This window comes from Schistocerca serialis, chromosome 5, assembly GCF_023864345.2.
Source record: "Schistocerca serialis cubense isolate TAMUIC-IGC-003099 chromosome 5, iqSchSeri2.2, whole genome shotgun sequence".
NCBI lineage: Eukaryota > Metazoa > Arthropoda > Insecta > Orthoptera > Acrididae > Schistocerca > Schistocerca serialis.
Window position 1 is genome coordinate 245180147 of NC_064642.1, and position 15561 is coordinate 245195707.

Consider the following 15561-nt stretch of genomic DNA (forward strand, 5'->3'; position numbering starts at 1 on the left):
TCAATTGCAAAGGATTCAAAATTGTATGAGACCACATAACGACATAATGTCTGAAGTGCTATGAGAAAGAGGTTATTTACTCAATAAACAACTGATTACACTCCCAAGAATTGCGCCTCAAACTTTTATCAGCTCTCTAACAAATACTGTGTATATCAGATGAGATATGGTGCAAGCTTATCTCTGGCAAGTTGTGAGTACTTTGATACTAAGCCAGTATGGAACATTGAGAATGAACTTTCTGATGTTCCACAGTGACCACCACAACAGGAAAAAATAAACAATATACAGCTTTTTGGTATAATGTTTTCAGCTATGCAACACTGTGAAAGCCAGTTTTCGTCCTTTAGGATTCTGTGCTGATTTTGTTATGTTAAAACTAACTGCAACTGTTAAACAGAATCAGCCCCCACATCACTCCAGCTCTCCTATCATTCAACAAACCATACAAATAAATTCTGTGAGAATTAGGTACAATGTACAACTCTTAAGCTGCAACATGTCACAGCATTACAGGGAACCTACTGCGGATTTGTTTCACTTGTTGTTGTAAAAGAATAACCATAAATAAAGTAATGACAATAAAAACCACAAATCTGCAAAAGACTGACTGTCATTCAGAGCTGGAAACAAGCCAGTAGAGCCATTTTTCTGACATTCTTCTTACCAACATGATGAGACCACGTTCTTTGCTGCTTGTACTAATTAAGAAGCATTTTCCAATGTGATCCATATATAATGGAGCTGATGCTCTTTACAAGCAGTATTACAGAGAACCACTGTATCACGGAAGATATTACAATAAAATCTATCATCACTTACTTTGTGTACATAATTGGAGTCAACTTTGAAACATGACAACTGTAGGGAATTACAGAAAGTTAAGTGTATTTGTTTTAAATTTCCTGTACTACATAACAAATAAGGATTAAAAACATTAATTATAAACAAATATATACCTGGGCAATAAAATTGTGTAGTTATAGAAATTTATAAGTGATGGTAGACAAACTTTTATTCACCGTGAATATTATGCAAATGTAAGATCACTCCACAAATGTAACCACTTTTAAAATTGACAATGTCATGAGTCTTCAATATCTTTTGACACTTGTAGGATGATCCTGTTGAGGTTTATATGATAGAAGAAATAGGAGAAATAACATTAGTCACTACACCAGACGCTCATTTGTGAAATTAGATGTTCAGCTTTGTAAGCGGAAGAGAGGCGTACAAGGACATGTAAGAATTCAATATTTGCCAAAAACAAGGCAGTGTGATAACACAAGTCAAATGGCACTAAAAAAGAGTTTATTACACAAGAATTGCAGCTCATCACAACTTTTGCTTAATTGTGTACATGAAGCGTTTCGAAAATGATAGAAATATTAAGAATAGGTATAGAAGTATAGAGGTAACAGTACGCAATGGATACAACATGACTGTACTGGCCAGAAGTAAAGATGACCCAAAAACTTATAAATGTCATTAACAGACTACTTAGCACAGAAATAACAACATTGACAACATCCAGCTAGTATGATAACTGGACACCATCAGACACACAGCTGAAGAGGAGGCACTCTGGTATACAAGCATTAGCATGATGGGATACAACAGTGGAGCTCAAGTTAGCAATTTTAAAATAAGACAAGGACTTTTGGTCCAAATTATTTCATTTTATGACTACAACTTCTATATCCAAGTATAGCCAAATGATGATTTAAATAAACACAGCCAGTTGATAAGGGATCATGAATGTCAAAACTCTTAGCTGTGTATGAAAACTCCTTTATTGCGTGTTTTATTATAAATAAACACTTCCTAATGTTCAGCACGAACATTAGCAAGTTTCCCTTTTTAATATTATCAACATGTTCTGCCAAGCACCGACATAAAAGTCGGTTAATGTTACAACCATTGACTTCTCACTATCTCACTATACTTCTGTCTCTTCAACAACTTTCTTGGACTTTGTGAAATATAACTGGCGTAAAATTTACAGTACAGACAACCTGTTATTAGTGACACATTCTATTATGATATGTTATGAACAATTATTACAATACTAACAATGGGTGGAGAGGTGTCAACATGGTCCTGCATGAGGTATCATCCCACCAATCACCTGGAAAAATACAAACAAGTAAATCAGTAAATAAAAATTTTAAAAATTAGAAGAGTTAACAAAAGAGGACACCTCTGTGTCCCATTTTACCACACGCTTCAATTCTAGTCTCCTCTAATTAATTTTATTAAATTAATAGAAATAAATAAAGCCAAAGCATGACATTTTACAATACTAAGAGTTTCTTAAAAACATTCAGGATGTGCATTGCACACAGCAGTTTGTTTCCTTGCACTGCATTCACTACATAAGAACACAAACTTACCGTTGTATGTTTAATATCCACACCCTCCTTTAGTCCTACATGGACACTTCAGCGATATTCTAGGATGGACTGCATGAGTGATTTTAAGTAGTCTGCTATGTGCAGTGGTTGCATTTCACTAGTATACTAACAATGAGTTAAAAGTCTAATATGTTCTTTACCTACAGCTGAGGCTATGTGACTGTGCCATTTCATATTCTTACAAATCGTTGATGGTTGTCATCATTTTTCTGATTTAACAGGCAATAGCATATGTATCCTGCAGAATTCCATGAACACATGGAGTAACTCTCCCATTCTGCCTGCAATTCTAACCAAAAAAAGTCCTTCGTTTCAAAAATGAACAATTGCTCTGCACCATTAGCTTTTAAACTGTGGGTTTCATTTAGAAGTAAATTACTGTTTTATATTATAAAAAAAGAAGTTCACAGAAATAACAACACATGGCACATCCTATCACACCATGTACACTAAAAACAATTGCAGTATTTTCAAATAATCCCACCATAACATTCTTGATGATCACACAAAAGGAAATAAGTTGTCTTCTAAGCTGATAACCTGTTTCCGAAGCCACCATTCACCACATTCCAAAGACCCGTCCGTTGAATAAAGTCAGGTGTGTGAATGGTCAGAATATTTATCCCAGAAATGCAGCTACTCCAAACTGATTATGTAGGTTACTTTAACAACTATCCATCACTTAAGATGGACTGCTTATGTTACTTCTCAAACGCAACTGAAATTAAATGAAAATTCTCCAAATTAACATTTTACATAATTAGCATTTAAACTTCATTGAAGCTACTTTATTGATACATTATTCAGTTTTTGATTGTATACTACAACATTTTTGACATTTTGGGAATGGTCATAAATACAAAGTAAGCTGTACTGAAAGCAAACTGAAGTGACTCTTTTGTGGTTTAGTGTTTCCAATGCACTTATTTCAATCTATCTGTTCTCCATGTGAACACCTTGAAATCTAAACCCATTATGTTTCATTGATGTAAAACACACACACACACACACACACACACACACACACACACAAGCAGGCTAGAACCTCTTTTTCACCTGTCAGAATTTAATTTATAGTATCATAGAGGACAATTCACATTGCTAGCTTCCCAAATCCCTGGTCTGGTTCATGTTTACTGATGACATCCTTATAATCTGGACCCAAGGCCAGGACACCTTATCCTCATTCGTCCTCAACCTCAATACCTTCTCTCCCATCCACTTCACCCAGTGCTCCTCCACTCATTGTGCCACCTCCCTAGATGTCGATCTCCTCCTCTCACATGGCTTCCTACACACCTCGGTCCACATCAAACCCAAACCCACTAATCACCTGCACTTTGACAGCTTCCACACCAAAAAATCCCCCCCCCCCCCCCCCCCCCATGCAGTCTGGCCAGTGGTAGACACACCTGTAGTGACAAGAACTCCCTCACTTCACAAAGGCCTTCACAGACAGGCAATACTCTCCAGACCTAATTTACAAACATATTTCCCATGCCATATCCTCACAAGCATCCCAAGAACCAACCACAAAGAAGTGGCCCCCTTGTCACCCAATACCACCCCAGAACGCCTGAACCACATCCTTCGTCAGGACTTTGGTAACAATCATCATGCCCTGGAATGAGGGACATCCTACTCAAGATATTTCCAAAGCATCCCAAAGTGACGCTCTGTCACCCACCCAACCTCCACAACAGCATAGTCCATCCCTATGCCATTCCCACCCCAAATCCCCTGCGACAGATGTCATACCCTGCGGAAAGGCCAGTCCACTCACCCAGCACCAGCTACTCCAGTCCTGTTCACAATCTTATCCTATCCCAATCAGAGGCTGGGCCACCTGTGCAATCAGCCATGTTAATTATCAGCTCTGCTGCAACCACTGCATAGTGTTTTGCACTGGTATGACAACCAACAAGCTGTCAACTAGAATGAATGGCCACCATGAAACTGTTGCCAAAAACAAAGTGGACCATACAGTGGCAGAATATGCAGCAGTGCACAACATGTGAGATTTCAATAGCTGCTTCACAACCCATGCCATCTGGATCCTCCCCACCACCACCAATTTTTCTGAGTTGCACAGATGGGAGCTATCCTTACACCTTATCCTTCTTTCCTGTGACCACCTTGGCCTAAACCTAAGGTAACTCACCGTCTCCCCAACCCCCACAAAAGAGTGCGCGTGTGTGTACAGTCTCCTGCCCTAGTACCCCTACCCAGTTTGTGTCCTCAAAACAGGTAGCTGTGTGCTATCTTAGGCCCTAGTCTACGAAATCACGTGCCCAGCCATCTGCCACCTGCCTCCTCTACCTACACCCCTAGCTAGCCCACAGACAGCTCCCCACTCTCCCAAGAGCCACTACACACCTCCCGCAACCCCCTCCCTGCCTCCCACCTTTCTCCATTCCTCACACCACCTCACCCTGCCCCACACCCTTACCTCACCCCAGTACACTCATTGGAAAGAGGTGGCAGTCGACTGAGCACAACGTAGGGAGATAGGCGTAAGTCTCCCTAAATTGTGCTCAAATAGGAACCAAGCACCAAGACCCCTGTGCACAGCCTTTTCCAAGCTATTGTACATGGGTGAGTGTGTGCCTGTGTGTGTGTGTTTGTGGGTATGTTTTTCCTAAAAGCTTGTAAAAGGAAGTGCATTCTGATAGCTAGCCAAGCTCTGTACCTTTTGTTTATTTACCTATTGATGATGCAGTGCTTGTGCCTTTTGGTGAGTCTCCTTTATTAATAATTAATTTGTAATTCTCAACTAGACCTTTCCATACATCATCATACAAGTTTAATGTATACAAGTGGTGCACTCCCAGAAGAACATATTTTTTGCATGTTTTTGCACATAAACTCCAAATGGTGGCATTAACTGAGCATTAACTTCAGCTTAATTAATGTTGCTTGGGCAACAGCTCTGGTTCATCATCCAAACCATGATAATATACTGATCATAACTACAATATTATGGATTTTGAAACTTTCCACATAGCAGAGAAGCTGAGTCGCAGAGAGACAATGTTCCATCCTGGATTTTCCTTTGTAACATAACTACAGTAAGAGCAATGTTCAAATGGCTATACAAATGGCCACTGGTCCAGGTTAAACCAAAAACTTTTTACCCAATGTTGCTAGCTCAAATATGAAGCAAGCACAAAGACCCTTCTGCACAGGCTTTACCGAGCTATTTGTTACAGCATTTCCTCAGTGTAATGATTAAACTGTTAGTTCAGTAATCTTCAAACTTTTTGGTACTTAATTCCTTTGTATTTGAAGTTATTAGTTACTTCTGAAAGAGTATTTTCCCTGCCTCATATCTTGCACACAAGGTGGATTTGTTTCACCTGGCTGGCTCTCACAGGGAGTTCAGCAGTTACAAGAGAATTTTATCTACTTTCTCTTCTCTTTCTCTAATAATGCCTTTATATATTCCTTCATCTTTCCCTTCTTTGCTTAGTATTGGCTATCTGAGCTCTTAATAATACTGCTGCTTCTCATTTCTCCAAAGGCCTCTAATTTTCCAGTATGCAGTATATCTTCACACTAGTTATACATGCTTCTATAGTCTTAACATTTGTCCTCTAGCCATTCCTGTTTGGCCACTTTGCACTTTCTGTCAATCTCATTTTTAATACATATGTACTCCCTTTGACCAGCTCCATTTCTTGCATTTTTATATTTTCTCATTTCATCAATTAAGTTCAGTGTCTTCTGTGATATTGAAAGATCTTTACTAGGCCTGGTCTTTCTTTTTCCTATTTCATCCTCTGCTGCCTTTACTATTTCATTTGTCAAAGTTACCCATTTGCTGTCTTCTGTATTCCTTTCCCCGTTTCAGTCAAATGTCTCCTAATGCTACTTTTGAAACTCTTGACAACCTCTGGTTCTTTGAAGTTATCCAGGACCCATCACCTTAATTTCCTACCTTTTTCCAAATTCTTCAGTTTTAATCTACAGTTCATGACCAATAAATTATGTTCAGGACCCATATCTGCTCCTGGAAGTGTGTTACAGCTTAATGGTTACAAAAGCTCTTTTCCCATTATGTAATCAACCTTAAACCTGATGACTCCAGGTCCCTCAGTCCCTCCCACATACTCTCCCTTCTTTCGCGATTCTTAAACCAAGTGTCAGCGATGATTAAATTACACTCTGTGCAAAATTCTACCATGAGGCTTGCTCTCATTTCCTCCCCCAGTCCATGTTCTCCTATTTTTCCTTCTCTCCCTCTTTCTACTTCCCCCTTCCCTCCTCATTCCTCTTCTTCAGTCATCAGTCACAAATTTTCCTCTGCCTTAATTAGCCGAATAATTTCTTTTATCTCACCACATATTCTTTCAATCTCTGCATTTCCTGTGGAGCTAGTTGGCATATACCCCAGTACTACTGTGGTGGATGTTGCTTGTGTGTTTATTTTAGCTATGGTAATGTGTTCATTGTGGTGCATATAGAACATTACCCATATTACTATTTTCTTACACATTCTTAGACCTCATCTTACATTGCCTCTATTTCATTTTGTGATTTTAACAATGTACTCACTTGATAAAAAGTCCCATTCATCCTCTCACTGAATTTCACTAACCCCACTTTATCTAACTTCATCTATCCAAGTCCCTTTTTAAATTTTCTAAGTTACCAGTCCAATTAAGAGATTTAACATTCCACACTCCCATCCACAGACTGCCAATTTTGTTTTTCCTAATGACGACATCCTCATGAGTCGTGGCCACCCAGCGACCCAAATGAGGGGCTATTTTACCTGTGAGGTTGCCATCATCATTTCACTAATGTAGATATTCAATACTCCTAGCAGATACATCAATAAATGTGAACAACTACAATATGCAACACAATGCAAATAGCAGTTAATAGTTGATATGGAAGACAGATTCAAGGTGTCTACAGAAAGCCAGGAGAAATGTAATATTCTTTCAATGTCCAGTTTGTTTACGATTATCTGAAATAACTACTTTTGGTTATTATCAAGCTAAGATAAAAAAGCTCAATAATTCTTTCCAAAGAAAACTGAAAGAACTAATAATGTATGTCAATGGAAAAAAAAATCAGACTTTTGGTTTTTGTTTTGCCCATTCATGTACCATAATCATAAGAGGGCAATGCAGGCTGATGTGCAGAATTTATCTTAACATTTTGAATTTTTCACAGTTACATCCTTAATCAGAGCAAAAAACCTTTCCTGATCTATAAAAAGTGGCACAGTTCATGTGCAAGTTTAGGCCAGGATACTGTCATAAGATTTTAGCATCCATGGAAATAACAAAAAGGAAATGAAGTCTAAGTCTCCAGGACAACAATAATGAAGAACGTGATCCACATTACCGCAACAAACTGTTTGACACCTCAAATTTTTGTCCCTGTAACAAAAAGAAAACCATTTTCTGGGATGCTTTGTGTGTCTTACACATTCTCTACTCGTTTGTTAAGTATTTTCTTTAGTTCTTATTCCTCTGATATAACACCTTCCTCCAAAGATACTGTCAATGGTTACTAGCAATGGCCTGCATATCACAAAGTGCTGCTGAACTGAACTATTTTATGAAACAACAGCCAGTGTATTGGTTTAATTTTAAAGGCTATGCAAAGACTTTGCAATTTCTCTCAATATGCAATGACACAAATTGTATCTGGTGGCATAAACTCTTGTGGCTTCCTTGAGTGAGACACTACACACTACCATAACGACTTGCTTTGACAGACAGATGGCAGACATTCTTGGTTGGTTGGTTAGTTGGTTGGTTGGTTTAAAAGAGGGGGGGAAGGGACCAAACTGGTGATGTTCAGAAACGTAAAATTGTGCACTTCACAAAATGAAAAATGTAATTTCCTATGACTACAATATCAATGAGTCACAGTTGGAGTCAACCACCTCATATTAATTCCTGGGTGTAATACTTTGTAGGGATATGAAATGATCACATAGGTTCAGTTGTGGGTAAAGCAGGTGGTAAACTTCAGTTTACATCTACATTTATACTCCGCAAGCCACCCAACGGCGTGTGGCGGAGGGCACTTTACGTGCCACTGTCATTACCTCCCTTTTCTGTTCCAGTCGTGTATGGGTCGCGGGAAGAACGACTGTCTGAAAGCCTCCACGCGTGCTCGAATCTCTCTAATTTTACATTCGTGATCTCCTCGGGAGGTATAAGTAGGGGGAAGCAATATATTCGATACCTCATCCAGAAACGCACCCTCTCAAAACCTGGCGAGCAAGCTACACCGCGATGCAGAGCGCCTCTCTTGCAGAGTCTGCCACTTGAGTTTGCTAAACATCACCGTAACGCTATCACGGTTACCAAATAACCCTGTGATGAAGCGCACCGCTCTTCTCTGGATCTTCTCTATCTCCTCCGTCAACCCGATCTGGTACGGATCCCGCACTGATGAGCAATACTCAAGTATAGGTCGAATGAGTGTTTTGTAAGGCACGTCCTTTGTTGATGGACTACATTTTCTAAGGACTCTCCCAATGAATCTCAACCTGGTACTCGCATTACCAACAATTAATTTTATATGATCATTCCACTTCAAATCGTTCCGCACGCATACTCCCAGATATTTTACAGAAGTAACTGCTACCAGTGTTTGTTCCGCTATCATATAATCATACAATAAAGGATCCTTCTTTCTATGTATTCGCAATACGTTACATTTGTCTATGTTAAGGGACAGTTGCCACTCCCTGCACCAAGTGCCTATCCGCTGCAGATCTTCCTGCATTTCGCTACAATTTTCTAATGCTGTAACATCTCTGTATACTAAAGCATCATCCGCGAAAAGCCGCATGGAACTTCCGACACTATCTACTAGGTCATTTATATATATTGTGAAAAGCAATGGTCCCCTAACACTCCCCTGTGGCATGCCAGAGGTTACTTTAACGTCTGTAGACTTCTCTCCATTGAGAACAACATGCCGTGTTCTGTTTGCTAAAAACTCTTCAATCCAGCCACACAGCTGGTCTGATATTCCGTAGGCTCTTACTTTGTTTATCAGGCGACAGTGTGGAACTGTATCGAACGCCTTCCGGAAGTCAAGGAAAATAGCTTCTACCTGGGAGCCTGCATCTAATAATTTCTGGGTATCATGAACAAATAGAGCGAGTTGGGTCTCACACGATCGCTGTTTCTGGAATCCATGTTGATTCCTACAGAGTAGATTCTGGGTTTCCAAAAACGACATGATACGCGAGCAAAAAACATGTTCTAAAATTCTACAACAGATCAACATCAGAGATATAGGTCTATAGTTTTGCGCATCTGCTCGACGACCCTTCTTGAAAACTGGGACTACCTGTGCTCTTTTCCAATCATTTGGAATCTTCCGTTCCTCTAGAGACTTGCGGTACACGGCTGTTAGAAGGGGGGCAAGTTCTTTCGCGTACTCTGTGTAGAATCGAATTGGTATCCCGTCAGGTCCAGTGGACTTTCCTCTGCTGAGTGATTCCAGTTGCTTTTCTATTCCTTGGACACTTATTTCGATGTCAGCCATTTTTTCGTTTGTGCAAGGATTTAGAGAAGGAACTGCAGTGCAGTCTTCCTCTGTGAAACAGCTTTGGAAAAAGGTGTTTAGTATTTCAGCTTTACGCGTGTCATCCTCTGTTTCAATGCCATCATCAACCCGGAGTGTCTGGATATGCTGTTTCGAGCCACTTACTGATTTAACGTAAGACCAGAACTTCCTAGGATTTTCTGTCAAGTCGGTACATAGAATTCACTGAACGCTTCACGCATAGCCCTCCTTACGCTAACTTTGACATCGTTTAGCTTCTGTTTGTCTGAGAGGTTTTGGCTGCATTTAGACTTGGAGTAAAGCTCTCTTTGCTTTCACAGTAGTTTCCTAACTTTGTTTTTGAACCACAGTGGGTTTTTCCCGTCCCTCACAGTTTTACTCGGCACATACCTGTCTAAAACGCATTTTACGATTGCCTTGAACTTTTTCCATAAACACTCAACATTGTCAGTGTCAGAGCAGCAACTTTCGTTTTGATCTGTTAGGTAGTCTGAAATCTGCCTTCTATTACTCTTGCTAAACAGATAAACCTTCCTCCCTCTTTTTATATTCCTATTAACATCCATATTCAGGGATGCTGCAACGGCCTTATGATCACTGATTCCCCGTTCTGCACTCACAGAGTCGAAAAGTTCGGGTCGGTTTGTTATCAGTAGGTCCAAGATGTTATCTCCACGAGTCGGTTCTCTGTTTAATTGCTCGAGGTAATTTTCGGATAGTGCACTCAGTATAATGTCACTCAATGCTCTGTCCCTACCACCCGTCCTAAACATCTGAGTGTCCCAGTCTATATCTGGTAAACTGAAATCTCCACCCAAGACTATAACATGCTGAGAAAATTTATATGAAATGTATTCCAAATTTTCTCTCAGTTGTTCTGACACTAATGCTGCTGAGTCGGGAGGTTGGTAAAAGGAGCCAACTATTAACCTAGCTTGGTTGTTGAGTGTAACCTCCGCCCATAATAATTCACAGGAACTATCCACTTCTACTTCACTACAGGATAAACTACTACTAACAGCGACAAACACGCCACCACCGGTTGCATGCAATCTATCCTTTCTAAACATCGTCTGTGCCTTTGTAAAAATTTTGGCAGTAGAATACTGGGGAAGTGCAATCAGTATACAAAGGAGATTACTTACAAAGCACTTTAGTGACACATTTTACAATATTGCTCAAGTACATAGGGTCCCTACCAAATAGGACTAACAGGGGATATTGAATGTTTACATAGAAGGGCAGCACGAATGTTTACAGGTTTGTTCAACCTGTGAAAGAGTGTTACAGTGATGCTGACAAAACTGAAATGATGGACTCGAAGATAGGCTTAAACTGTCCTGAGTGTGTCTACTAGCAAAGTTTCAAGAACTGGCTTTAAATTATGAGTCTAGGACTATATTGCAACCCCCTATGTATCACTCACATAGGGGTCATGAGAATAATATTATAAAAATTACAGCACACATGGAGACATTCAAACAATCATTCTTCCCATGCTCCATTTGTGAAAGGAACAGGAAGAAACCTTAATAACTGGTACAATGGGGCGTGCCCTCTGCCATGCACTTCGTGCGGTTTACAGAGTATGGGTGCAGAAGTTGTAGATGTACCCATTAAGCTAAATATACCAACTACCAGCTCTATTGTCAAATGATCTTTCTTAAAACTCATATTTTGCTCATATGTACAGGCATTAAAGTTAGCATTGATGCACTCGTAAATGAGAGAGGAACTGACATTGAGGGTAGCAAAGCGAAAGTAGAGATGCCTAACTCAACGTTCAAATGTTCCTTTACAAAGGTAAACCCAGGACAGCTGCCCTAATTAATCTTCGTACCAATGAAAAGATGAGTGATACAGGTGTCAGTGACAGTGGGGTTGAGAGACAACTGAAACTGTTAAAATTGAACAAAGCTCCAGGACCTGATGGAATCCCTGTCAGAGCCTACACTCGATTTGAGGCCGAGTTAGTCCATCTTTTACCTGTAATCTATAGTAGATCTCTCAAACAAAAGACCATTCCCCCAGTCATTGTAAAAAGCACGTCACGAAAGACCACAGAATTACCATCCAATATCATTGACAATGATCTGTTGCACAATCTTAGAGAATACAATGAGCTCAAATATAATTAGGTATCTTTAACAGAATGATGTCCATGTCAACCAGCATGGATTTTGAAAACATCGAACATATGAAACTGGACTTGCACTTTTCTCACACAACATACTGAAATCTGTGGATCGCAGCAGTTAGATAGATCCATTATTTCTCCATTTCCAAAAAGCATTTGACTCAGCTCTTCATCTACACTTTTTATCAAAAGTTCTATCAAGTGAGGTCAAGGAAGATTTGTGACTGGGTTGAGGACTTTTCAGTAAGAAGGTTGCAGCAAGTTACCTTGTACGCAGAGTCACTGACAGGTGAAGTCACTTTGGGTGTGCCCACAGAAGTGTGTTGGAACCCTTGTTGTTCATGTTTCATATTAATGACCATGTGGACAATATTAATAGCAACCTCAGGCTTTCCACTGATGATGCAGTTATCTATAATGAAGAATTGTCTGATAGAAGCTCCATGAATACTGAGCCACATCATCTTAAGATTTCACAGTGATGCACAGATTGGCAACTCTGTTTACATGTTCATAAACTTACGCACTTCACAAAATGAGAAAACATCATATCTTGTGACTATAATGTTAATGAGTCGCAGTTGTAACTGATCAACTAATACAAATACCTTTGTAGCGATATGAAATGGAATGATCACATAGGTGCAGTTGTGGGCAAAGCAGGTGGCAGACTTCAGTTTATTGGCAGAATCCTAGGAAGATGCAACCAGTCTACAAAGGCAATTGCTTACAAATCACTCGTGTGAACCATCCCAGAATATGCTGAAATGTGTGGGAGTTATGCCAAACAGGGCTACCAGAGGATATTGAATGTGTACAGATAAGGGCAGCAGAAATGGTCCAGATTTGTTTGGTCCATGGGAGAGTATCACAGCAATGCTAAAGACTGAACTGGTAGACACCAAAAGATAGATGTAAACTATTCTGAGTAAACCTAGTTACGAAGTTTCAAGAATCGACTTCAAATAATTGCTCTAGGAATATACTACAACCCCTTTGTATCACTTCTGTGTGGATTGTGAAGAGAAGATTGGCATGTATAGAGCCATTTAAAATCATTATTTCTGCTCTCCTTACTTGAACAGAAAAGGGAAAAATTCTAAATCTAGTAAGATGGGAGGTATCCCTCTCCCATGCACTTCAGTACTTTCAGGCTACAGATGTAGAGGGAGTTAGAACAGAAAATAGGGTCTTATACACAGGATGTTTCAAAAAGAATATACATATTACAAAGTATCATGTCGTCAAAAATGTTGATAGCTGCACCACAGCTAGGTTACTGGAGGAATGAATACATCGTTTAGTTTATATACATGTCAGTTTTCTTCTGCTTGCTTGGTTACCATCACATGTTGCAAAAAGGCTATTCCAAAGCAGAAATAAGTCTGTGTTACTGAATTTGCAAAGTTTAATTCTGTGATTACAGTGCAAAGAGGTTCAAGATTGAGGTATCAAACAAATCCTCTGAATGGATGGAATATTCAGAGATAGCAACAACAATTTGTATTCACAAGATGTGCATTTAAAGGAACAAGTCCTTGCTGCCCTAATGTTTCTGACGATAATTGTCACATGAATTCAAACTGCTTTCCTACACTGTCTTACAAAGTCATCTCATCATGCTAGTTGAGAGTTACAACTGACTACACCAACAATTCTGCATGTTTTGAAATGTCAGTTGGCTATGAAGCCACACAAATTACAGCTGTTATAGGCTCTACATAATGACGACAAACACAAACATGTGACATTTCCTGATGAGCTTCAGAGTGCTACTGACAATGACGATACTTCCCCACAACGCATCATCTTCAGTGAAGTGACTTTCCTGATTAGTAGGAAAGTAAACAAACAGAATGTTCAAATATGGAACCTACAAAACCAACATGCAAAAACTAAACAAGATTCAGCCAAAGTCAATGTGTTTTTGTGGTATCCCACTCATCTCTTTATGGTCAGTTTCTCTTTGATGCAAACACGAAACGATCAGCAGTATCTTACTATGTTCAAAATTGGTTGTTTCTGAGCCTGAATGAGAACAACATTTTACAAGATGAGGCACCCCCTCACTGGAGTCGCCAAGTGCGTGAATAACTGAACGAAACTCTACCAAGTCATTGGAATGGTCATCAAACAGCTGATGACTAGCAGATCTCATCTGGCCTCCATAGTTTCTGGATTTGACACCCTGTGACTTCTTCCTGGAGGTTTTCATTAAGGACAACATTTATGCACCAACACTACCAAAGAAACCTAGAAGAGTTGCACTGGATCTGTACTACCTTAACATCAATGACAAAAGGACATGCTTATGTGTGTATGGGAGTGATTCAAATCTCGATGTGATATTATTTGTCACTGGTGGAGGACATATTTAAGTAAAGGTCCTACCACGCTTTTGTGTGTGCTCAATTCTACCTTAGCCTCTCACCCCAACTACACTTCAATGGTTTCTACACAATCCTGACATCTCAATCCTGCCCCCCCCCCTTCCCCTGCTGCCAATCCAATGCCACCCTCTTTCAACTACATAAACAAAAATTGTCCTTACAATATATCTCACAATCCTCCTTGCCACAATCTCTAATAGCCCATCCCACACTCATCTCCACCCCTGTGTTCATGTATGTTACACATTCACCCTCCTCTGTTGTATCCCTCCCTCTGAGGCCACTGCTCTGTGTCAGTGTGTCACACGAAACTCCCCTTGCCTCTGCTGTGGTGCAGTCACTAGTGCCACAGCCCTATCCTGTGCACTAGGGCCTCTCCTTTCCAGCTGTCAACAACCTGCCCTTCCCACTATCTATCCTCCTCCACATTTCATCTCCTTGCATCCACTCTACTGAGTTTTTTAAGGCAGCAGTGCCATCTCCTCACATCCACTTTACTGAGTTTTTTTAAGGCAGCAGCACCAAATATGTTTAAATATCATCAGATGTAAATAAACACTGTTAACTTAGGCTGCTCTATCCACAGTCTTCACATTTGCACGAGTTACAGAGGGAGCTACATTCCACACAATTAACCAGTAGATAGGGAATGTTGTTGCATCTTATAGAGGAGCTGTCTGGTGTATTTTTGCTTGCCATAGACTAGATAGTCAAATGTGACTATAGAAGATTCGCAGGAATAGTAAGTCATGCAATCTGATAATGATTAAAGAAAAGAGCAAGATGTAATGGGTCAAATAAGCTACAACATAAAATATTAATTTTGCAAATGATGAAATAAATTAGATATGGAGAAAACCTTAAAACAATTTGTTGTACAACAACACAAACATAATTGCAAGCCATGAAATACCACATTAGTTCACCATTTTTTAGGCAGCAGCATTAATTTCCTTCATAGCGGATCACATTTATAAAGACGTTAGACAACTCATGTTTGGTAGTAGCGTCAGGCAAAAATGAGTCCTCAAGAGGAATGAACATGCAACAAGCTTTAAATGTTTAACCATTAGCT

The 15561-nt window shown here is 39.7% G+C and overlaps 1 protein-coding gene across 3 annotated transcripts in view; it reads right to left on the reverse strand.

Moving 5' to 3' along the window:
• Positions 1-15561, reverse strand: part of LOC126482296 (transmembrane and coiled-coil domains protein 2) — a 183931-nt gene that overhangs the window by 148383 nt on the left and 19987 nt on the right. For all 3 annotated transcript variants that reach the window (XM_050106307.1, XM_050106306.1, XM_050106305.1), the window contains exon 2: positions 2074-2128. The gene's annotated coding sequence lies outside the window, so the exon portion shown is untranslated. The remainder of the gene's footprint in view (positions 1-2073; positions 2129-15561) is intronic.